Genomic DNA, 24,557 nt, shown 5'->3' on the forward strand with positions numbered 1-24,557 from the left:
GGTTCCCTGCAGCCGGGTTCCCGCAGCGGCCGCGGGCTGGCCTGGGAGGGACTCTGGAAAGAGCCTGCACACACCCCACACACACCCCGGCTCTGAGAGTCGAGCGGGTGCAGTTTTCTTCGTGTCTGTGGTCAGAGCTCCGAGGGTCGTCGGGTTTGGTCGTGCTGGTTTCTGGCTTCTGTTGTCCCGGCTGTGCACGGTGGGCAGGGGATGGCTGCCCTTTTTCTTTTAACCCCTGGTACTGGGTTCTGCACAGGAGGCAGCCTCATTCTCGCGATTCATTGGGCGACGGGTGGTGTACCCCTTCCAATCCCTCCAAATGCAGGAATATGAACAAGTAAAGGAAGTGGTTGAAACAATCAGGCAGTTTTCTCCAGAGTCATAGAAGTTTTTGTGGAAGGGGAGGGAGAGGAAGGGCAAAGGTCCTGCCAGGTTCAAGTTTCAGCTCCACTCCATCACCCAGTTAAATCCTAGGAATTAGAAGGGTTCAGGGACCTCCTCTGGATAGATCTCCAGATCTCTTCTCACAAGTCAAAAGAGACACAAGCTACACACTGGGCCCTTCCCTGAATCAACTTTTCCTTGAGAGACAACTGGGAGAGCCATTTTGGGATCTGAGAAGAGGCACTTTGGCAGCCAAAGAGGTCAACAAAGGCTTAAAATAAGAGGAGGCTTTGGGTCAGGACCCTGAGGGAGGAAGACCAAAAGAGCAAAGGCCTGGAGGTCATAGAACTCAAGGCTTATCCTGCCGTGTCAGCTCTGGGAGATAAGCCGAAGAGGGTACGGGTAGGGAAGAGAGGGATGGGACATTCAGAGGCCATCTACCACGTGCCAGGTACTGTGCTTGGCATACTTTATCTCCTCTAACCCACACAACCCATCAGATGTGAATCATTAGCTCCACTTTGCAGATGAGGAAACTGAAGCTCAAAGGGGTTAAGTAAGCTGCCCAGCTACTTAGTGACAGAACCAGGAATCCAAGCTACCCATTATACCACCCATCTTTTAGAATGTTTCATTTTAGTTGAGGAGACAGGACTCCATCACTCTGGTATAATTATTGTACAAAACAGTATGTGTTACATCCAATGTTAACCTTCTTGAACCTGAGTTTCTTTCCATTCAATCAGTCAATCATTTATTCGACAGCTGTTACATTGTCTAATGTGTGATTCCAAACACCATGCTAAGTGTTGGCATACATTAGTAAGTGAAATCTGACCTGGTCCCTGGCCTCTGTCAATGGGAATAGTAATTGTAACAGTACATCCTTCAGTGAGTATTGAGTGAATGAAATGAGCCAGTATGTGGGAAGGTGCTACAGAAGCATGGCTGTGAAGAAGGAGAGGCAGCAAGGGGGCTGGGAGAAGACGAGGGGTGGGCAGTTGGAATGGTGAGTGTCCCCACGCTGCAGTGATGAGGACTGGTCCCTGGAGTGCACACAGGGACCTAGGAAGCTGTTTGAGCCCCTGCTGTTCAGATTATTGGTTTACAGTCGTGGGTTCTAAGATGAGCCTTTAGTTTGGGGCATCGGAGCTGGAGAGGACAAGACCCCGTGCAGCCTCTAGGAGGACTGGTGCCTCTCTGCAGCAGTGCCAGCCAGGCTGAGAGCTGCCCCAAGAGCATCACTCCCGGCCCCCACCCTCGTTCCTCAGTGGCTGCAATGGCACCTTCCATACTCTCAGGGCTGGAGCTGCAGCTCCAAGCCCCTCATCCTACCACTGGGGAAGCTGGTCCGTGTTCACAGGACTTGGTAGCGAAGCCAGCACTAGAACCCAGGTCTCTTGACTGTCCATAGTTCTCAGAGCAGCTCACGCCCGCCTGCCAGGGTGTTTCAGGACTCAACTGAAAAGACGGTGCTCCATCCGCTATATCTCCACTCACAATGCCATTTCCCGATGCTCCTGTCCACCTCTGCTTTAGCTGACCTGACATATCTGTCCTAATAAAACAGTGTCAGATGAATCTTTGACACAGAGCGGCCATAAATATTTCAGGACATTTGGCCTGTTAACTCTCCTTCCATCTTGAATGGTATAATAGGTGTAAGATAACTACCTCTAAAATTAACTCTCACTTTTGTGAGGAAGGTGAACTGATAAATCTTGCCTTGAAGCTAAATCCATCTGAGGGATGTTTGTGGGCTTACTTCTTCAGAACTGACACCAACTCTTCTGGGGAGGACGATTTTCCTCTTCCTTTCTTCTTTCTTTTCTTTTCTTTCTTTTCTTTTTTTTTAATCTCTCGGGTTTGAGGTCACGAGATCACATTGTGTTCCATTTTGATGTCGTGGTGACAGAATAAAGGCATTTTTCTCCTAATATTGAGATGATCAGGCTGATCAGAGCAGTGAGCCCCCGCCTGGCTGCCCCGTGTTTACAGCGATTGCACAGGTGGATAATTGCATGGGGATGTCTGTTTGCTCAGCGCTTGCTCAGCCGTGCAGCCCTACAGGTTGGGCCAGGGAGAGAGCTGTTCAGTTTATTTTCCTTTGGCTGGGAACTGTGGAGATGAATAGAGGGAGGGGAATCTGGGGTTGAGAGATTGTTGCCAAGAGCAATTTGGAGTCTCCTTCATATTAGTCAGAGATTGTGTTTTTTCCTTTCTGAAGCTGCCTGCCTCCTAGTAACTTCCACCAAGGATTTTTTTCCATCTTTGTGCGCGCTTGTTAGTTTTTGTTTTGGTTTTTAAGTTGCTGGACTTCTCATGACTTAGCGAAAAACAGATAACTTGAGGAATGGGGTGATGAAATGGGCCCTTTGTACTATATATTCTGCATGTCGTTGCTTAATAAATTTGAATACCGATAGACCCCTAGGTACCACGACGGAGTAAGATGAGTAATTCCTTTGAAGAGAGAGTTTATCTTCAGTGGATGACTTTCAAAATTGCAGCATAATTTAACTTTCCCTTTGTCCATCTCGAGCCTGTGTTTAGAAAAAGAAGAATGTGTGCTCTCCTGTCTCACTCCCTTTTGTTCCCTTTGGGAGGCCCCCTCCATCGGGGCCTTGCTTGGAAGGGGACCAGCCAGAGTGGGCCTCCTTCCCTTTCCTCGTCACCCCCGCATCTCCTCCACCTGCAGGAGGCCAGCAATCAAGAAGGAAGCTTCCCCCCGGGGTAAGAACTCTTCCCCAGTGGTGGCCTGGCTCGGGTCACATGAGGTGCAGAAGGGGAAAAGCTGGCACGACCAAAGCCTGCCCCTCCTGGGCCAGAACCCCGGGGCGGGATGTTCTTCATCTGTCAAGAAGTGAGTTCATCCTCTGAACAAGTTGAGTAGAGCAACACCGAGACACTGAACTGAAAAAAACTGCCTAATAATAGAGTACACAGTCAGTGTCGGCTTTTTCAAATTAGATACAAACCAGAAGCAGATGTACACGTGACCTTCCCAAATAATATCAGAGCTGAACTTGGCCTTCAGAAAAATTCTGCCTTGCCTACACACACATATGTGCACACGTACACTCAGGGCTGTTGCTTTTTTGGCTGTGGATTCTGGCTGATGATTTTGTTCTTTCTGGAGCTAACGGGTTGATCCATTGTTTCTTGTGAAGCTACTGGTAAAAGTAAGAGGTGACGGTGACCCTAATTCCTGTTGATACGTGCCTTCTTTTAAGCCCTAGGGAAGTGTAGCAGAGAACGCCTCTATTTAGCAGAACCTAAATAACAGGAACTTTTCTAAGGTTTGTTGTTTTTTTTTTTTAATACAAGCTTTATTGAGCTATAAGTCACATACCATGCAAGTCACCCACTTAAAGTGTACAAGTCAGTGGTTTTTAGTATATTTACAAAGTTGTGCTACCCTCACCACCATCAATTTTAGAATATTTTCATCACACCAAAAAGAACCCCGTAACCATTAGCGCTCACTCTCCATTTCACCCCAACTCCCCAGTTCTAGGTCACCAAAAATCTACTTTCTATCTCTAAATATATTTGCCTGTTCTGGACATTTCATATCAATGGAATCATAGAATATGCGGCCTTTTGTGACTGACTTCTTTCACTTCACATAATGTTTTTAAGGTTCCTCCACACTGTAACATGTATCGGTATTTCATTTCTTTTATTGCTGAATAATGTTCCTTGTATGGATATATCACATTTTATTTATCCAATCATCACCTGATGGATAGCTGGGTTGTTTCCATGTTTGGCTCTTGTCAATAATACTATGAACATTCATGCACAAGATGTTGTGTGGCCATAGGTTAGTCTTTCTCTTGGATATATACCTAGGAGTGGAATTGCTGGGTCAGATGGTAACTCTATGTGTTACCTTTTGGGAAACTGCCAGACTGTTTTTCACAGTGGCTGTACCATTTTACATTCCCGTCAGCAGTGTGTAAGGATTCCAGTTTCTCAACATCTTTGATGACATTTATTGATAATATCTGCCTTTTTAATTGTAGCCATCCTATTTTCTAAGGGTTTATATGCTCAAGGAAGCAGCACCCAGGAAATATTCTGGAATCAGCTAAGTCACATTTGCTTGCCGTACCTATAGTGAGATCCATTTATTTCAACTTCTTGATCATCCTACCTAGCCTGGTGTTTCCTCTGCATGTCCCAGACCTCTCACCAGGTTTTCCCGATAAGTTTCTATGGGACAGTGCAGGGTCGCAGGGTGTGACACTGTTCTGTGGGACGGTGCAGGGGTCGGTGCTCTCATTCTGTTTTCCCGAGGAATGCTCCAGAGAGCCGGCAGTGGGGTCTGCTCCCTCAGCCCCACTTTATCCAGATGCAGCTGCTGATGGAAAGCCAGGCCCTGGGAAAGGAAGAAATTGACCTGAAGGGAAATAAATGTGACATTCATTGGACAAGCTGTTCAACGTTTGGGACTTTGATGGAGACGACTAAGATCCTGACCTTTTTATTGTGTTAAGTGACACTTTTGGGACCACGAATAAAACTGTTGGAGAGCTAACATCATAACCAGGTGGCAGCCGGGCAACGCAAGGCCACCTCGTCCCATTCCTGTTCGGGCCCTGAGCTGCTGGCAAGATCCATTGATTCATCCAAAACTGCTAGGTGTGGCTGGGTGCTCTATTTCACACTGGTATTTCAGCTCCACAATGAAATAGTTTCATCCCCTTGTCATACCTATGGGACTGACTGGAGTCACACTCTTAACAGAGGTAGATATGAGCCGAGTGGTTCAGGGGGGACTCACCTAGTTTGAAAGACTGCCAAAGATTATGAAAAATTATCCTTTCACCCAGAACATGCTAAAATCTCAATCAGTGTCATCAAGTTCAATATAAGCAGACCTCAGTACCGGAAATGAATTCCAATAGCTTCTTGGATACCATTGTCAAGCAGCTGGGATCAGGCCCAGCTACTAATTTACTCTTCACTTTCAAGCTAGTGCTTAATCCAGCAGTTCCTAAACCTGACTCCAGGTGGTCATCACCTATGCAACCTTTCAAAGATTACATGTGCTGGGCCCCACCCAAGAGATACTGAAGTAGATGCTCAGCATAGGGGACCAGGCGCCTGAAGGTGGTTGTGATGGAGAGTGAGAACACAGGCTGACCTCTCTGGGCTTCAGTTTCCTTTCTCAAAATGAGGCGTTGGATTAGACTGGCGTCTCCAAAGGGATTCATGGAGCTGATTCAAGCAGAACGGTTCAGGGTGGGTCTGTTTTTGCCTGAAATTTTATTTGTACAAAAGGGAGCTTCTGCTGCTGAAAAAAAATGCAGAGAGCCCTTGAGTGGATGGTTTCTGAAGTTCAGCTATGACAGCTCTGAGTGTCACATTCTAAGCGGACAACTGTCCCAACTTCTTGGAGGAGGATTTAGCAGGAGTCATGAAAATGGAAGTTACTTGATAAGGGAGTCACGCTCTTTGAGGGTCCGAGCTGCCTGGCTGGCCGTGTGCACCACGGTGATGGGGTAGAATATGACTTGGTAGCCCTTTCTTCTCCCACTCCCCTCAGTAGCGTCCCTACCCACCTCCCTTGAAGTCCCCATAGCTTTCCTCCCCTTCTTCTACTGCTGTTTCTAATAGTAGCCCAGAGTGTTGGACAGTCATTCATTCATTCCTCCATTTAGCCATTTAGCCATTTCCCACACACCTCCTATAGGTGGCGAATTGACTAACGCTCCATTTCTGTCCTCCAATAACGTGCCACACATTTTAACCAGAGAGGCGGCCTAAGGCTAGCCCCCGGAAGTGCCATCTCAGGGCCCCTGGATTTGGATGGAGGGTTGTGGAGAGGCCTGAATTCATGGCATGTCTGGAGGGCGGCCTCACCTCTAACCCTGTCTGCAAGCTCTGCTCCTCCACCCTCCCCCACTGGGGCTGTGCCCTCAGCATCTGCTCAGAAAACGCTTCTGTCATCCCTGGTCTCAGCCAGAGACGTGCCCTCCTCCTCAACACCCACCTGCTCGGGAGAGGCGGGCGGAGGCGGGAAAGGGAGGGCTGGTTTATTTGGAGATCCAGCCCTTGGCTCCCACCCCATACCCCTGACTGGACAGCTCGCAGGACAGCTGTGCTTGGAGGACTGAAATCATCAGTGTTTATTAAAGCTGCTGGAGGGAGGGGAAGCAGGGCGGGGTGGGGGGCAGTCACGTATCTGCCTCCCAACAAGAAAGAGGCCAGGTGAGGCCCAGAGCCGCTCCCTCCCTCCCTTCCTGGTGAACATACACTCGGTGACATTAGAGCCGCTGCTTGGGGGTGTTTTGAGAGGTTTTTTTTCTAATGAAGGAAGAACCTTGAACGTTCATTTGAATGGGGATTAATGTCTTTGTGGCCTGGACCTGCAGAGAAGGAGAAATTCTAGAAGGGAAGAAGTTTCAGTAAAAGGAAACAGGCTTGATCTGCCTCCCACTGATCTGTGGGGCCTCCTCCGCTGGCAGCTTGGAAGGAAATATGTTTGAGGCAGTTTTCTGGGCATGGCTGTATCTTCTTTTGGATTGTGTGTTGGAGAGGGGGTGTGGGGTGTGTGTGTGTGTGTGTTTTCGGTGAACATTCCACTCTGAGTATGGACTGCCTAAACTCTGGGGTTCTAACCAGGTTATGAAGACCCCCTGAGTGTATGTTCAACCCTTAGTTTTTCGTCACTCCCTTTTAGCAATACTTGTGCAGGGCAGCAGAACTTTTTTTCCCGGTCCTTTCATGCTATTCTTTCACTGTTCAAATTCCTCCACCCGCATGGAGCCTGCCGATCCAGGAATCATTCTGTGTTCCAGAATCACCGCACCCACCCAGCCTCTTAGCACCCCTTCAGGACTCCCACTCCATCCTCTCTTTCTGATGATCTGACCCAGTTATTAGGAGAAAGCCAGTCCTTTACACTAACTCACATGAAGCTACCGAAGCCTCTGGCAACCACATTGCCCCCTTCATGGGGTGTCTGTTTTTGAAAGAGGAGACTTAAGTTTCTAATGGGGGGACTTCAGGTGTGAGGATAAAGCACAGTAACTCCGGGCGGAGTGTGGAGGCAGTTTCTGTGGGAACGGGGACCTCCTAGCACCACTTTAATCAAGCGGCATCTGTACCTGCTTGTGCGGCCTGGGCACAGATTTGGCCCCAGGGTGGTGGGGGCAGTGAGGTGGGAGGAGGATGAGTGACCAGAATGAGGGCACCTTGGGGAGGACTGTCAGTTGGGGTGCATGGCAGGGAGAACCAGGGGCTTCTGAATGAACAAGCTGGACTAAACAGACCGCAGGTTAATGTTTGGGCAGGTGGGGATGATTTCCTTCAGGCCAGTGGGTTTCTTCAAGGTGACACTGGACCCCAGGAAGGTTGGGGAACAAACGGAGTGAACACAGAGATGGATAGGAAGGTGTGCTCCAGAGGACGGGACCCTGCGCGGTGGGCCCCTGGTTGGCCTGGTGCACACCCAGCTGTGGGGTCTCTACTGCACTGCCCGCTCCTCCCTGCCTTCTCTTGTTGGGCTCCCCGCTGTGGGACGCTTCCCGACACCCTCCCTCCCCGCCCTCCTCCCTTCCTCCCATGGTTCACCCTCTGAGTGAACCTGGCTTCCAGCTCTTGGAAGCCTTTCCAATAACATGGTGGTGAACTCTTTGCAGACCCAGGCAGAAGAGAGGGGCTGAGCATCAGCCAACCCTGGGCCCACGCTGGGATGAACTGGCCAGACCAAGTGAGCCTCCTCTGGGGGCAGCCAGGAGAGGATGGGTGGGGCCTTCCCCGCAGCCAGTGGGGCCATTGCGAGTGACGCCTAGTCAGCAAGGGCAGAAGTAGCCCCTGCTGTGTGCCAGGCCCTGTGCTGGCCCCAGAAAGGATGCAGATGCAGCTCTCTGGCCCCTGCCCCCCCAAGATTGTCATCCGTTTACCCAGCTAAGACAGAAATTGAAAATGAAGCAAGAGTCTATAAAAGTGACAGACTCTGCTGATTGGTCCAGAAAGATGGTGCTATTCAGAGTCAGAGCAGGGGGTGAGGGGCAGAGGGCTCAGGGGAGGCTTCATGGAGAGGCTCCGAGCTGGGACCAGAGGCGAAGCAGCGTGCCACAGCCTCTTAGCTCATAGGCTCTGCAATCGGGGCCTGGTTCGAGACCTGGTTCTCATTTACAGGCTCTGTGGCATTGGACTAGTTACATAATGTCTCGGTGCTGTGGTTTCGCCATTTATAAAATGGGGATGAAACCTCACAGGGTTGCTGTGAGGACGGAATGAGAGCACCCCTCAGTGCCCGGCCTGTAAGTGCTGGCCTTCACCAGCTGGACAGGACAAACTCTGATGCAGCACAATGACCTCTTCCAAGCAGGCGTCCCCAGGTGACATGGAGCTGGATGGGGGCATCCCTTTGGCCAGGATCTCCTTTTGGGGGCTGGAACTGTCTGAAATTTTAGAAATAAACTGAGCAGCATCCTGTGGAAAGTAGTGGACCTGTGAGTCCACAGTCGGTTTTAGGTGACTCGATTAAAAAGCCAAGGGTCTCTCTGGGCAGGACCGGGCTCTGAGGCCTGCTCTGATGGGGAGAGAGGGGGCAGCACACGAGGGCTGTCTTCAAGTCCCAGGGTGTCAGGGGGTGGGTAGATTAAAGATACAGTTATTCTGGTGTATTTAATAAGACCCAGCTATGACAAAATTCTGGCCTGCTCTTAGACTAAGTCAGTTGACTAAGGAAAGTGAAGAATTACCATAGAATGGGTTATTCAAAATCATTATTATCAGGTATCAATTCAGAGCAGGTAATCATGGAGGTGGGGAGGAATCGGCATGAGAGGTAATAAAGGAAACAGAAAACATCAGTGTGTAAACTTTGTAAACACCATCTTCGAAGAGATCAAATGTTATAAAAGAATGGCCCAGCCACGTTTGTAAAGCTTCCCAGAGTATACACTGCTCCTGCAGTGGCCCTGTGCTGGCACACACACGGCCCTGCCCTGGGCAGGGCCCTGGTGGGATTGCTTGCCCGAAACACACTAGGGAAAGGGTTCTCCATGTCACGTGTTCTTAGAATGCACCACTGGCTACAGCAGCGCGACCACACCATGACAGATGGACATCTGCTGGACGGTGTCTCCCGGGGCTGCCTGGCCAGGGTCAATGCCCTGGACGGCCTCGTGCACTGGGGCCACCTAATGAAGGGCCAAGCAGACAATGTCAGGGCCTCAAAAGGACCTCCTGCTCCAAAAGTTCTTCCTCGCAGATGGAGGAGCCAAAATACGCATCTGCTTACCCCCAAGACCACACTCTTGCCACAGTGCTTGACTGCGTCTCCCAACCCTTAGGTCATTATGGCCAGCACCCTCCATCTGGCTTCCCCAGCCTGCTGTGATCTGAGTACCAGGATGGAAAAGTCGGGAAACAAGTTGCTTTGAGTGGTGGTGTCCCAGGCACAGAGGGCTGTCCGTACTCATATGACCAAGAGGGCTCCCCAGTAAGGTGGCTGGCGGTCAGTGGCCCAGGGGTGCAAGAACAGATGTCTGGAAGGCAGCCAAGGAAAGACACACCATTCAGGGCTGGGGAACCTTGCTCCTTGGGACACTACCTTGTCCAGAGTCCCATTCAGGAGGGAGGTCCCTTCCACGGCTTCCACAGTGGGAGGCACCTGCTGGGGGAGACTCACTTAGTCCTGAGTTCCAGTCTCAGCTCATCCACTTTCCAGTCAGGTCACCATGGACTTCTTGGAATCTCTGAGCCTCAGGTATTCATCTGTACAATGGGAAAGTTATAGCTGCCTCCTGACCTGATGAAATAATTAAAAAGATAAATTATGCACCATGTCTAACACACAGTAGCCATAATTTTGAAAATAGCTTTCAACTCAGCACTTCCGTACAGCAGATTTCTGGGTCCCGACACACCCACCCAACCCCACCAGGAAACTCTCCTTTGTCCAGTGGCCCCTGTGTTCTGCCTGTGATCATGATATTTTTCCTGCCACCACTGAGGAAAGCTGAGGGCTTCCATCAGTAGCCACCACGCCTGCCTTGACCTGGCCCTAGATTTCCTCCTGGTTGTCCCTAGATGGGCCACTGCTGTTCCTACTGGAGCAGAGGGGCTGGGAAAGAGGGTGACAGCAAGGAGCTTTCTCCCCAACTAATGTTAAAACCCTTCCTGTCCATTTCCCCAGAAGGTGTGTTTGCTTTTCCATCTTCTCACTCACCCTTGCTCCTTGAAGAAGTCAAGCTCCTCCAGGGCTGGCTCAGAGAGCACTTCACAGACACCAAACTAAAACCACCAACCAGTATCCCGTGAGGATTCCCAGTGTCTCAGCCAGTGAGGGTGGGTGCCCCGGCCTTCATCCCAAGGTCCCGAGACCCTCCAGCCACCGCCCCCAAACCCCTGCATCACTGTGCCCCAAAGACCCTTGTGGTCCTCACACAGTCAGGATTCCTGGCAGCTGGTCCTGTTGGCCAGGACTGCACGGGTGGGCATGCAGACTCTCTCCCACCCCCTCCCCCAGCAGCCTGTCTGTAGTAATGATTAATGTGATCAGTAAGAAGATAAACAATAAGTTGGTAGCAAAAGCATCTGAAAAAGGTAATTAGCAGCAAAATACCATGATTCTTCAAGATGGTTGGTTGCATTTTGTTTGGCTCTGGGGACTGTGGTGCAGATTCTATTCCAGCAGGTGCTATTGGCTTCTGATGAGTTATATGCCACCCGGAGTCTCCTACATGTTCACATGAAGGGAACCGTTCCCACCTCCTCCCATTCCAGTGTCGCCCGAGGGTCTCAGACAGGCAGACAGACTTCAGGCTTTGCTTGGCTCTTCACTGGCTTTTCATCAACCCTGCAAAGTTCAGCATTCACCTCTAGAGAGAGGTCACCACGCCCCGAAGGAACAGATGCCAATTAAAGGGGCCCAGGTTGCCTGAAGAGTTGGGGAGCCAGTATCCAGCCTGTGATCCCCAGGTCGTAGGGTTAACGTGACAACTAAAATGACTCCTCACAGACAGCTTTGCCTTAATTGGCATTTTTCCTGGCTGGCTGAGCCCTGCAGGAAAGAAACCATCTCACTGTCCCCAGGCTACATCACCTCCTGTCCATCATGGACCCCAGAGCTGAGCATCGTACATAAAATACAACAGAAACGACTCTTCCTAGTAATAAACAAGACTATAATATATATGTGTTTGTGTTTTACAAGTTAATTAATAAAAACTTACATAATAATTCCGAAGAAGAACTGCATGTTAAGGATGCGTCTTGCAGCATTTATTACTATCAATACATCCACTGTTCTTACAGCACTCGGAGGTTAAACTACAGAATTAACCCTGAACTTAGTCTGTGAATTATTTTCGGTACTATAGTCCCTGTTTCTCCAAGGCTGGGGACTCTGGGCAGCTGACTAGGAAGCAGAGTTTAGTGTGAGGATGTTAGTCAGAGGCGCCCTGGCGATCCGCCCCTGCAGGATGCTGAGGGAGGGAAGGAGCAGGCAGGGCAGAGACGAAGCTGGTGATGCAGCCCCTCAGCTTCAGACATCCCCACGGGGTCATCTGGAGCACACATGGCCACCTCAGGTTTGTCCCATGCCTTTATAGAGCCCCTGGGACCTCAGGCAGTCATGGAATGTGTGTGTCCCTGGACGGGCATGCCTTTGGGTGTCTCTGCAGCCCAGGCCATCCTGACGGGGCGGCCCTAGGCTGAGGGCTGACTGCAGACCACACTCCCACCAGCTGGGCCACCAGTCCTTTTTGAGGGGGAACCTGGGTGCTTCACATCTGCGCCCTCTGCAGCCTGTATGTGGCTCATGCTTCTCAGTTTGTAAACTCCCTGGAGACAGGATATCTATATATCCTGTATGGCTCTCTGACCCTCACAGCCCCTAGCATGGAGCTGAGCACAAGACAGGTGATCATAAAGCAGTCAGTGATCCATGCTGAGGTACAGATAGGTTTGCTGGAGGCCTCTGTGCCTGGGGACCGATCACCCATGCCACAGCTGCCAGGCAGGACATGTTACAGCTCAGGGTGTCAGCTCCTCTGGACAGAGCCCCAGGGAAAGGCTCCCCCGGGCCATGGATCCACGCCCCTTCCTTCTGCAAGGAGTCAGGGTCTGGGAGGGAATATTCTAACTTTCCTGGGGGTGGGCCTAAGACTGTATGAGTTACATAAGCTGTTACCATCTCATCTGTCCACTCATTCATTCATTTACTGGGCATCTCCAATGAAGCCAGCACGGTGCTGCAGAGCAACAGGATGTGGGCAGTTTTCTCCCTTGTGGGGTGGAAAGTATGTACAGCTGGACAGGAATCCTGGGCTGTGAGACCTCCCCACGCTGGGACCCCCCCACCCAGGAGAATCTTGCTTGTGTTAATTTGGCCTCTGGTCCCCACAAGCCTGAAGTGGCTGGTTCTCTGCCCTCACCTGGGATGCCCTGCCCCGACCCACTCCTTGCACAGTGCTGCGCGTTTCAGATACTTCACCAGAGCAAGTTGTAACGTATGAAGTCAGCCTTCACCACCCTCAGCTGCTCTGAGCCCTCTTGGTAGAATCGGCTGGAAGCACATGGCTCTGTGGATGTAATAGTACCAGCTGCTCAGACGCCTCTCGTAGAGAGGAACTTGCGCTCGGGCAGGACAGCATATATGGTCCCTGCCCTCTACCCGCCACACGCCCTGCTCCAGCAGCTATGCGCCTATAAATAAAGATACAACAACCACTACATCTTCACAAGAGAGAAAAAATAAAAAACCTACTAACAATCAATGTAGTCCAAAAGAGGAGAACGGTAGTATCAATTGTCGGACGTCCACTCATGGAATATTGTAAACCATGAAAAGGACAAAGGCAGACAGTGCATAGCAACATGGAAGTGGGTTTACGGAGCACCATTAAAAGAAGAAGAAACAGAACAAAAATTGTGGTGCCCACCCAGCTGTGCCCCCACTGAGCTGTGCTGGCATCACTATTGGTCGTGTCGATCCCGGTTCCCAAGCAGATTTTTTTTTTTTATGTTTTAACTTTTTATTTTATATTGGAGGATAGCCAATTAACAATGCTGTGATAGTTTCAGGTGCACAGCAAAGTAACTCAGCCATACATATACATGTATCCGTTCTCCCCCAGACTCCCCTCCCATCCAGGCTGCCACATAACATTGAGCAGAGTTCCCTGTGCTACACAGTAGGTCCTTGTTAGTTATCCTTTTTAAATATAGCAGTGTGTACATGTCGATCCCAAACTCGCTGACTATCCCTTCCCTCCACCCTTCCCCCCCACCGGTAACCATAATTTCATTGTCTAAGTCTGTGAGTCCGTTTCTGTTTTGTAAATACGTTCATTTGTCTCATTTCTTTTTAGTTTCCGCATATAAGCGTTATCATACGCTATTTCTCTGTCTCTGTCTGACTTACTTCACTCAGTACGACAATCTCTTAAGTCCATCCATGTTGCTGCAAGGGGCATTATTTCATTCTTTTTATGGCTGAGTAATATTCCATTGTATACGTGTACCACATCTTCTTTATCCATTCCTCTGTCACCATCAACATTTAGGTTGGTCTAAGCCAGATTTGATGGCTCCAAACTCAGCTTGCCTGGCTGCAGGACCCTGCCACCTCCCTGGCAGGACGTGCAGGGAACCTCCCGTCCCTGCTGAGGGTCACCTAGGACTATGGTGTGCACCGGCCCAGGCACAGGGCAGCTCAGCCTCTCTGCCTCTGCATGGTGAGAACACCGCCTCCCTGGGGCCACCAGGGCCCTCCGGACACCAGCGCCACCAATGTGTCGGCACAGCCCTCTGCTCCTCTCCGCTTCCCTTTGGCACCAGGGCCCCACGTCCTCGGCCTCTCCTCTAAGCCCTAATTTCACGGACTGGACCTGCCTCCCAGGCCAGGTCGGGGCTCACAGCATTGGTCTTGCCGTCTCTCCTGCCTGTCCCCAGACCTGTAGGCCAAGCTCTTTCACTCAACCCAAAGCTTCCATGCGAATGACTGCCCATCAGTTCCACACACGGCGAAGTCCAGAATCCCATTTGTATAAACGAGAACGCATAGAGTGCAGCTCAGAGGGAACTAGGAAACGGAATCAGGTGTATTGGAGCGTGAGCATGGGGGGCGGGGGGGTGGTCTAGTGTGTGCATTTTTTCAAATTGCCCTTTAATATACAATATAATACAGTAAATACACATAATTTTAAGCTAAACTTAAAAGGAAAAAAGAAGGGATGGAGCAGTTGTAGAAGGCTATAGAAGGTTCAGGATACACAGCCAGAGCAGCTGGTGTGTGCTGAGACCAAAGGCTCTGGCCACAGTGGCAGGGTACTGGCTGTGAAAATACAAACGCGTGGGTACCTGAGAGCTGCTTATGTAACGATTTTGCCACCAGATGGGTGGTCCACCTTCTCTTTCTCCCCTAGCCATCATTCCTGGATCATGGCCCCGGCTGATGGCCTGGATCTCTGTCTCCAAGGGTTGCTCTCTCTTACCTGGAGTGGCAGATGGGAAAGAACAGTGCTCCTGGGCCTGACTCTGTAGGAGATACAGCAGCAGGAATGGGAAGTGGCTGCCCTCTCCAGGAAGAGCCTCAGGACCAGGGGCAGTTCTGGGAGGGCCCTGCCAGCCGAGATTCCTGGCAGAGACTCCTGAGATGCCCACTTATTCTCTCAGAACCTCCCAAAGCCCATCCGACACTGCAGCTATGCTCCTTCCTTTCTGAGCTGGTGCTCCAGGACTCAAGTGTGAAAACTTACCACGTGCCTTCCCAGCAGCCTCTGCAGGCAAGTCAGGGAGGGCCTGGAACTCAGACTGCGTGTACCTGATGCCAAAAGTCCCCAAGTGAATCCCTGATGGGTTGATGGGAGGGTGGGGCTCAGCACAGATTAAATCTCCTTTGCTTCCGCCTCCCCCTCCTCCCCCGGTGTCCAGTCCTACAGCCTGTCCTGCCAGTCTTGGCTGCAGCACGCCCACCTCCACACCTCCACTGCCACCTCCAGTGGTCCAGTGTCCTCGGCTCCCATTCTGAACTCCTGCCTCTCGAGCTCTCCCACACATTCTGTCCCTCAGAATCATCTTTTGAAAACATAAATACGATCTGTCACTCTCTAGTTTCAAACTCTCAGTGGCCCCTCATTGTAATCAGGTTGAATTCCAAACTCCTTACTGTGGCCTAAGGCCTTGCTACTCAGAGGCTGGTCCCTGGACCAGCAGCTTGGATCCCACCCAGGAACGTGATAGAAATGCAGCATCTCCTCCCAAACCTACTGAGTCAAAATCTCTGGGCCATGAGCATGTTACCATTTGAGAAACGCTAGCCTGAGAGCCCAGCGAGATCTGTCCTGCCCTGCCCCTTTGACCTCACATAGGACCATCACACTGCAGACTTAGGAGGCCCTCTCTGAGTCCCCAACTAAAGGAGTGCCCCCAACCCCAGCACTTACAGTTCTATTCCCCTGTTTCATTTTCCTCAGCATGCTCATGCCTACCAATGAGATCATTATTCATGTTTTTGTGATATTATATATCTTCCCACTAGAGTGTAAGCTTCATGCGGGTAGGACCCAGCCAATCCTGCTCTCCACCGTGTCCTCCCAGCCTGTAAGAGTCCTTGGAGTGAAGGAAGGGCCCAGTCAGATCAACACACATTTGATGGGCCTGTGCAAGGTACCCTGAGCTCACCAGGAGTTTACAGACAGGCTGGGAGGAGCCCGCCCACCACCTCCCCTACCCCCCATCACATGTGAAAGTTAATTCAAAATGTGGGAGCTAATACTAATGAGAAATGCCTTCATTCCCCAAGTTTATTTGGTTGGAAAATGAGAAGGAAAGGGAGGTGCCTGGTAGTTTCAGGGAAGGAATGCATGGAATGTAGGTCTTCCAAGAATGTGGAGCTGGCAGTGGGAATGCGGACGCTTGCCCGCTGGGCTTGTGGTGTCTGGCTCCTTTCTCTCCTGGTAGAAGCAATCAGTCTTCGAAGATTAAGAAGATCAGGTGCCAGTGTTCTTTATCTTCTCAACCTAGATGAAAATTAGGCAACAGGAGAAAAAAATACCCTTTGGTACAAAGCCATGGTTCTCAAAGTGTGTTCCCTGGGCTAGCAGCATCAGCGTCACCAGGGAACTTGTTAGAAATGCAGGATCTCAGGCCCCCCGCTTCGGACCTCCTGAATCAGACACTCTGGGGGTGGGACCCAGAGATGTGGGTTTTAACAAGCCTCTGAGTGAGGCATTTGGATTTTGAAAAACTGGCAGGATAAAAGTAAATCTTTATTTTAAAAATACATAAAATAACACATTTATTATAGAGAATTTTGGAAATCAGAAAAGTAGGAAGAAGATTAAGGCATCATTAATTCTATCACTCAGAAATAACTCCAATGAATGCTATCAATATTTTGGTGTATCTTCTTGCAACCTTTGTTAAAGCATATGTATTTTTAAAAATTTACCCAAATTGGGTTATTCTGGACATTATGTTGCTCTTATTATTTAGCATTTTAGCTGTGAGCACTTCCTAATCATTCAGAGAAAATCTAATTTTAGCGGCTTCAAATATAAACTATTTGTTCACATTAGTGTACCCTAAGGGCTATATATCTAGGTAATTTCCAATTTTTCTTATTATAAATAGCACTAGAATGAACATCCTGGTTCCAAAAAGTCTGATTATTTTTTAGGATAAAATGCTAGAATAGGAATGATTAGGCAAAGACTAAATATTTTAGGTCTCTTGGTGAACATTTTACTATTTTAAAAGTTTAAAAACATATGTATGTATTTGTAAAACATATGTCAAAAAAGTTAATATATTAACCCTATAAAAAGAGCTTCTGTAAACCTTAAGAGAAAAACATAACTCTCAGCAGTGTAAAAGGGGAAAAAGGAACCGACAGTTCACAAATGTAGGACCACATGTGGCAAATGGCCAATTCACAAGTGAGGTAATGTTGAACCTCAATTCTAGTGAAAAAACTCAAGATAAACCTCCAAGATACCACTTTTTTTTTTTAACTCATCAATTTCACAAAGCTTTGTTAAAAAAAAAAAAAAAAAAAATTAGAATAGCCAGAGCTGGCAAGCAAAGGTACAGTGAAACAGATTTTTCCACCCATTCCACCCATGTCTTCTGGAAGGAAATATGAATTGGTAGTGCCTTCTTGAGGAGCAGTTTGGTCTGTTTTACTTAAAGATTCATTCTACTTGGACAGCTCATTAGATGTCATAAGGGCTCCATCCACAGATAATGTTTCGTGGGGTGAAATGAGTGAGATATTTTGTTGTACAGTAAGAGCTGCCTCTGACTCAGGGCAGATGATCAGAGGCCCAGGCGCTGTTCTAAGTGCTTCATTTCTGTTAACTTGTTGAACCTTCACAACCTTCCAGTGAGGGACTATTTATTATTTCCATTCTATAGATGAAAAAAATGAGACCAGAGAGGTCAGGTAACTTGCCTACTTTCACAGCGGGAAAGTGTCTGAGCTAGGATTGGAACCCATGAATCTCCATCTGACACCTATGCCCTTACCCATCATGGCAGACTGCCTATGAACACGGCAGAAACTGAGGGACAGGACAGCCCTCTCTTACCTGTAGCTTGGCACTCACTACTCCGTCTCTCTTACCTTTCCTCTCCTGACCTCGGCTATGGGTTCGGCCCAGTCCTGCCTCTAAGACACTCTTTTCACTTTCGAAGCATCTGCATTTCAGATAACGATGAGGAAAGACTTGTGATTTATAAAGAGCTGGAAACTTGCTTTGTCCGTGAAGAGACTGGTGTGTTCTGATATAGCCTATTTTTCTTAAAAATATTGCAGTTTCTATGGCTATTGGGTCCTTGGAGTGAGAGGAGGCCGCTGGCTGGATCCATAGCTCTAACCCCTCTCCAGGCCAGTTACATCACTGGGCCCTTCGGAAAGGTAAAGATGAAGTCCTTTCCTAGGTCACAGCTTTTTGCTCAGGTGCCCAGAGGTATGCTAAGTGCCATGGGAGACGCAAAAGAATTAGAAAGTAGAGCTGCTGCCCTTGAAGAATATAAGGCCCTTTGGGGCAATTCAGACCTCCTCTCCCAACATGACTGGGGAAGAACTGGATGGACCAAGTGATGCAGACCCTGTGCTTTCTTTGTTCAGACGTGAGCTTCTGGTAGGGTTAACCAGGAAGGCTTACTGGAGGAGGTGTCACCTGAACGGGGCCTTGAAGGATTTCAACAGCAACAGATGAGGGATGACAGAAGGAAGCGCACAGTCGTGGCAGGTTCAGGTGTCCTCAGAAAGTGAGCATTCCCATTTGGCTGGATTAGGGGAGAGGCAGAATCCACCCAGATATGTAGGAAGGGCCCCTACGGCGGAGGGCTTCGAGGGACAGGCTGAGGGGTGTGGGCCATGTTTTCCTGGTCTTCCCTGTTCTCAGCACAGCCTGTGCGTGTGCCTAGGACCAGCTCATTGTTGTTTGTAAGTGAACGAATAGCCAAATCCAGGAGGTGATGGGGGACACTGAAGGCGTCTGAGCCGGGAGTGTCATGGTTAAAGTAAAGTTTTGGTGAGACAGGTGTTGCTTAGCTCTGTGGACATGAAGAGAAGTCCCAGGCAGGGTGGTGACAGACAGATAATGTGAGGCCCCGTGGGAGGGAACTTTGAGGCACCGAGACTAGAAGAAGGTGACCTGCCAGTGCTGGTAGAGGCTGTGGCCCATGGGAAGCCACTGGCAGGTGCGTGTCCATCCTGTTGCATCTGCAAGGATCTCTGGGAGAATGGCCACCCCCCCTTTGGGACCCTGCCGTCCCAGCACTCATCCAGGGACTATGGAGCTCTGATGGGTATGGTTTTATACTGAAGACTTGGCCCTGGCCCCGCCTGGATCTCCGAGTGCTTGCTGGGCCATCTCTGTGAGGCAGCCTCTGTATGTCCAGGGCCTGGGACCTCTGGAAGGGAACGCACAGGGACGCGGGCTGGGAGGAGAAGCGGAAGGGCTATGCGTGTGAGGATCCTCGGCCAAGAGTGGTTGGTTATGTTAGAAGAATTGGTTCCGTGTGACAGGCAGGGTGAGTGGCCTGCCTGGGGTGGACAGCAGCAGAGGGAGGGGTGGGGTAAAAGCGGACCTAGAGGCACAGAGGCCCACTGGCTCTCTGCCATCCACCCCCCAGCACTGTCAGCTTCTTATTGTGTCACAGCAATGCAGGGGCCATGCTTGTCCAGTGTTCCCCCCGCACTGGGCAGTGAGAGGTCCGTGAGCACGTACGGGGCTCACTCTTAAGTATGGGCTAGGACTGAAGGTGGTACACACAGTGCACAGCTGGCAGAGGTGAGGGGGCAGAGCAGGGGCCCTCCAAGTCTCTGGCAAGCGGCAGGAAATAGGAGAGACTCTGGCACCGAGGGAGCGGACCATGAGCAGGGAGACTCAGCACCTGGCCAGCTCCAGTGAGCTGGCTTAGAGACTGGAGGGGGCAGTGAGAGAAGCAGCAGACTCAGCAGAGACTGGGGCAGAGATGACTGTGGGCCTGACAACCCCTCTTTTCATGTGCCCTCAGGACTGAAGAGAGAAGGTGGCCTCGAGATCGTGTCTGGAAACATTTGGTGTGGATAGAAGGGAGGCTTTCTGAAAGCCACAGCTGTTACCTTCTGGGAAAAGGCTACTGAGAAATCTTGAAATTTTCATTTATTCTTTGAACAAACGTGTAGAGCAGGCACTATTTGCCAGAGTCCAAAGATAAACTAGCCTCCATTGCTGCCCTCAAGGAGCTTGCTGTCTAGTGGGAGAGGCAGCAAGAGCTGTGCTGACGCCAGACTTCTGAGCTTGACTACACCTTGAGCGCAGTGGGGGACTCTCTCCTGCCAGGAGCTAGGACACGAGGGTCTATGCTGCTGTCCTATTAGGGTGCAGGATAGTGGACTCTTTTCTTTACAGTTTTCTTTTTATTTAATGTAGCATTTGATACATGCAAAAAAATATCTGTCATATGTATGTAGGTTGTGAAGAGGAATAAAATAAACTCCTGTGAACCCATCTCTCAGTTTCAGAAATAGAATGTGACCCAAAGTATTAAAGCTCCTTGGTGTCCCTCCTCCACGGCGTCCCCTTCTTTTCTCCCAGAAGTAATCATTATCCTGAATTGTGGGTTCATCATTCCCTTGCTTTTCTGACGGTCTTACTACTTATATAGGACTCCACAAATTTTTGCAGTTCCTCAAAAAGTTAAAGGTAGAATTACCATATGACCCAGCAATTCTGCTCCTTGGCATATACTCAAAAGAATTGAAAACAGGGACTCAAACAGATACTTGTGCATGAATGTTGATAGCATTATTTCCAATAGCCAAAAGGGGGAAACAACCCGAGTGTCCATTAACAGATGAACTGGTAATATATACATTTCATATATATATTGCAGCCATAAAAAGAATGAAGTTCTAGTACATGCTTAACATGGATGAACCTTGAAGATGTTACACTAAGTGAAATAAACCAGTCATACAACGACAAATATTGTATGAATCCACTTATATGAAATATCTAGAATAGGCAAATTCATAAACTCAGAGAGTAGATTAGGGGTTCCCAGGGTCTGAGTGGAGGGGGGAATAGGGAGTTATTGCTTAACGGGTACAGAGTTTCCTCTTGGGGTGATGAAATAGTTTTAGAAATTGTGGTGATGGTTGCACAACATTGTGAATGTACCTAATGCCACTGAATTGTATACTTAAAAATGGTTAAAGTGGCAAATTTTATGTTAATATTTTTGTCCACAATTTAGAAAAAAGTTATAGGTAGTTTTGCCAGTATTTGAACTTTACATAAATGAAATCAAACTGTATGTCTTCTTCTGCGATTTCTTCTCTCACTCAATATTATGTTTCTACGATTCATCCATGTGGATGCAGCTGGCCATAGTTTACGCATTTTCACCACCAAATAGTATTCTGTGGTACGAATATACCACAACCTATTTATCCAGTTTTGGGTCAATGACACTGAAGGTGTTTGCAGGTTTCTCTGCTGTTAATAACAATGTTTCTGAGAACATGCTGTCATGTGTCTCCTGGAGCACGTGTCCAGGAGTGTCTCTGTGCTCTACCTCTAGGGGTCGGATTGCTGGCTCAGAGGGCGTGTTCATGTTCAAGTTCATAAAATGATGCCAAATTGTGTTCCAGAGAGGTTGTACCCATTATCACTCTCCCAGTCATCCATCAGTTCCTAGTTGCCCCACGTTCTCCTCAATAGAGTTGCATATTTTCTTGAGCTCCTTTCCTGCCCAATAGTCCTGCCACCTGTAAATTTACCTCCAGACCCACCTGTATGAGATCAATCCCAGGACTGTGATGACTTCTGTCAAGGACAGAACTACTGCCTCTAGATCACCAGGTGATGGATCTCAGGATCTCAAAAGTAGAAATGGCCTTTCATGGGACAACACAACCCTCACTTTACAGACAACTAAACAGAGACCCAGAGCCAAGCCACCCCATGCACTGGTGAGCAGCCTGCTTCCTGGTGCAGCCCCTGAGGATGGGACGGGAGCACACCTTGCACAGGGAGCCGGCAGAGCAGGTGGTCCTGATATCACTGGGGCTGTGTTTACACCATCAGCAACCAAAATGCAACTTGAGATGGAACCTGTGTTGAGGACTCGGTTTGAGGATAAGATGAGTTCATCATTTGCACATGTTCTGTTTCTGAGAGAAATACTAGACCTATGGATTTGCATGGCTTTCCCCTTGAATTTGACCCAAGTGAAAATAGCCACACCCTAGGTCAGGAGGTAGCCCCCAGTGAAGGTGAGCTGGGGCACTTCCTGCCCCTTGCCTCCTGCCAGCCCTGTGGGACAGAGTGAGTTCCAGGGAGGCACTCCGGTCCAAGCTGGTTCTGAAACCAATTTAACCTCAATTATCCCCTGTCGAGCTCATCTTCTTGCCTTGTCTCTGGCTTTCCCAATAACTAACCGTGATGGTTCTTCCTTGCATCTGGGGAGTTTTGCTTTTCCTTGTCCATCCACAGCCCTGGGAAGAGAGGCAGGTTAGAGAGGATTATCTCCATTTAGCAGATGAGAAAATTGAGGCTTGGAGGGAATCACTGCAGTTAGTTGGTGTCACAGATGGGTCCACCGGCCAGCAGGTCCAGGGCCTTTCCCCTTATGTCACACACTTCCACCCACAACAAAATGCCCGGTCCCAGGGCTACAGGAAGTACACCTTCAAGGTAATCCTAAAGAAATACCACCCTATCAGCTTCCTGGTTTTGTGGGGGCAGATTTGCCCTTGATGGACACTCAAAGTCGGGTGCTCCACATGTATGGGCCAGGTATCATCTGCATGGACACTTTCCTAAAGCCTAAAGCTCTAAACCCACTTAGCGTTTAAGAGACCACACAGTGATTACATTCAGAACTTTTTACATTTTATGTGAAATTTTACGTTTACATTTTACATAAACAACGAAAAGATGGGGAAAGCCTTCTAAGTCCCACTACTTAGAAACGGATAAGAAACAGAGGATACTTAACCCTCTGTTTGATATTCTGAATGTTTTCCTGTTTCTCTCAGTGTATACAAACACACATACACAATAGATTTGCACATACATTTTGCAAACTTTTTTTCTCAACCATCTATAATGATGCTCTTTTCCTGGAAAAAGCATACATAATCTTAAACTTATTAATTATAAAAGTAACACATGTCCATTGTTGAAAGAGAGAGGGAGAAAGGAAGGAAGGAAGGAAGGAAAGAAGGAAGGAAGGAAGGAAGGAAGGAAGGAAGGAAGGAAGGAAGGAAGGAAGGAAGGGGAAAGGGAGAAAGAAAGAAAAGGAGAAAAAGAAAGAAAATTAAACTATTGTAATCCTCCCACTGCATGTTATTACTATAAATTTATATCACTCCAGATATTTTTCTGTGATTATATATTTTATTAAACAAATTGGGATCTTTCTGTGCAACACTGTTTGTATATGTCAGCAGGTAGAATATTTCCATGTCAGTAAAATACTTATCTGTACTATTTTAATGACTACAAGTCATTTCATTGTATAAATGTACAATCAGATATTTTATTTAACCTTTTTTCTTGGACATTTAAAATTTCTTCCATGGCATAACAATACTGAGATTAATATTAGGTAATAAAAACCGTTGCACATACTTAACTATTAGGATAAACACTGAGAAGTAGAATTGCTAGCTCGAAGCGAATGTACCTAATAATTTTAAGGCCCCAAATTGCTAACTTGCCTGCCAAGAAAAATTGTGTATTTGTGTTTACTCTCTTTTTCTCTTGACTGGCTATGCCTGAGTTTCTTCTGTTTTATATATATATATATATATATATATATATATATATATATATATATATATATATACACACACACATATATATTGTTTTCTATTTTGACAAAGTTAGTCTAAAAATGAATGAGCATTGGAAGTCCATCCACAAAAAGGCCACGTCATCATCTGTCACATCTGAGGTTAAACAGAGCACATCTCCTGTACCCCCTTCCTGCCAAGCCCCACACAGGACTTCCTGCCTCTGCCCCCCTCCCCTGGACCATCACGACAGGATCAGAACAGTCCTGGGTAGTAGCTCACCTTGGGTTACCAAATATTTAGAAAAGGGAAAAAATGCCATCCGAGGACTCTTTTGAAATTTCATATTGACTTTTTAATCCTTAAAATAACTGTTAATTTCACAAATATTATATAAATTTATTCCACTCCTTGGAGAAAAGTAAAGCTAAGTCCCCGCTGACATTTCCTCCAATCCAAATATTCTATTTCATATCCGTGTTGGACTTTCATGATTTGATGAAGCTGGCTCGTTTTCTGTTTCAACTCAAATTTACTTATGTTCATTGAGCACCAGGGGCTGTGAGAGGGGCTGGGGGCGGGGTGTGGACACAAGCCTGAGTCAGGCACTGTCTTGGCCTTGGGGTGGGAGTGGGGGGAGAGAGACAGACCCAGACACCTACAATCAGTTTAGGATGGAAGGGAACACACAAGAGGGGGGAATCCTTGTGTCTCTCAGGTGGGGATCCATGAGCTGCCAGAACGCGTCCGGCCAGCAGAGGCTGGTTTCCCCCTGGACAGTTCGCGCCGACCTTAGCATAGCTCTAATTGTCCGAAAGTTGTCCTGTGAAACTCCAGTCGAACCTCACACAACGTGCTCATTGATCCTAGTTCTGTCCACGGAGCAATGGAATAGGCCTAATTT

At 48.5% G+C, this 24,557-nt stretch overlaps 1 protein-coding gene across 8 annotated transcripts in view; it reads left to right on the plus strand.

The window, feature by feature from the left end:
* ZBTB7C (zinc finger and BTB domain containing 7C) overlaps window positions 1–24,557 on the plus strand; it is a 376,550-nt gene that overhangs the window by 275,087 nt on the left and 76,906 nt on the right. The gene's annotated exons all lie outside the window — the stretch shown is intronic.

Source organism: Balaenoptera acutorostrata, chromosome 13, assembly GCF_949987535.1.
Source record: "Balaenoptera acutorostrata chromosome 13, mBalAcu1.1, whole genome shotgun sequence".
NCBI classification, from domain to species: Eukaryota; Metazoa; Chordata; class Mammalia; order Artiodactyla; family Balaenopteridae; genus Balaenoptera; species Balaenoptera acutorostrata.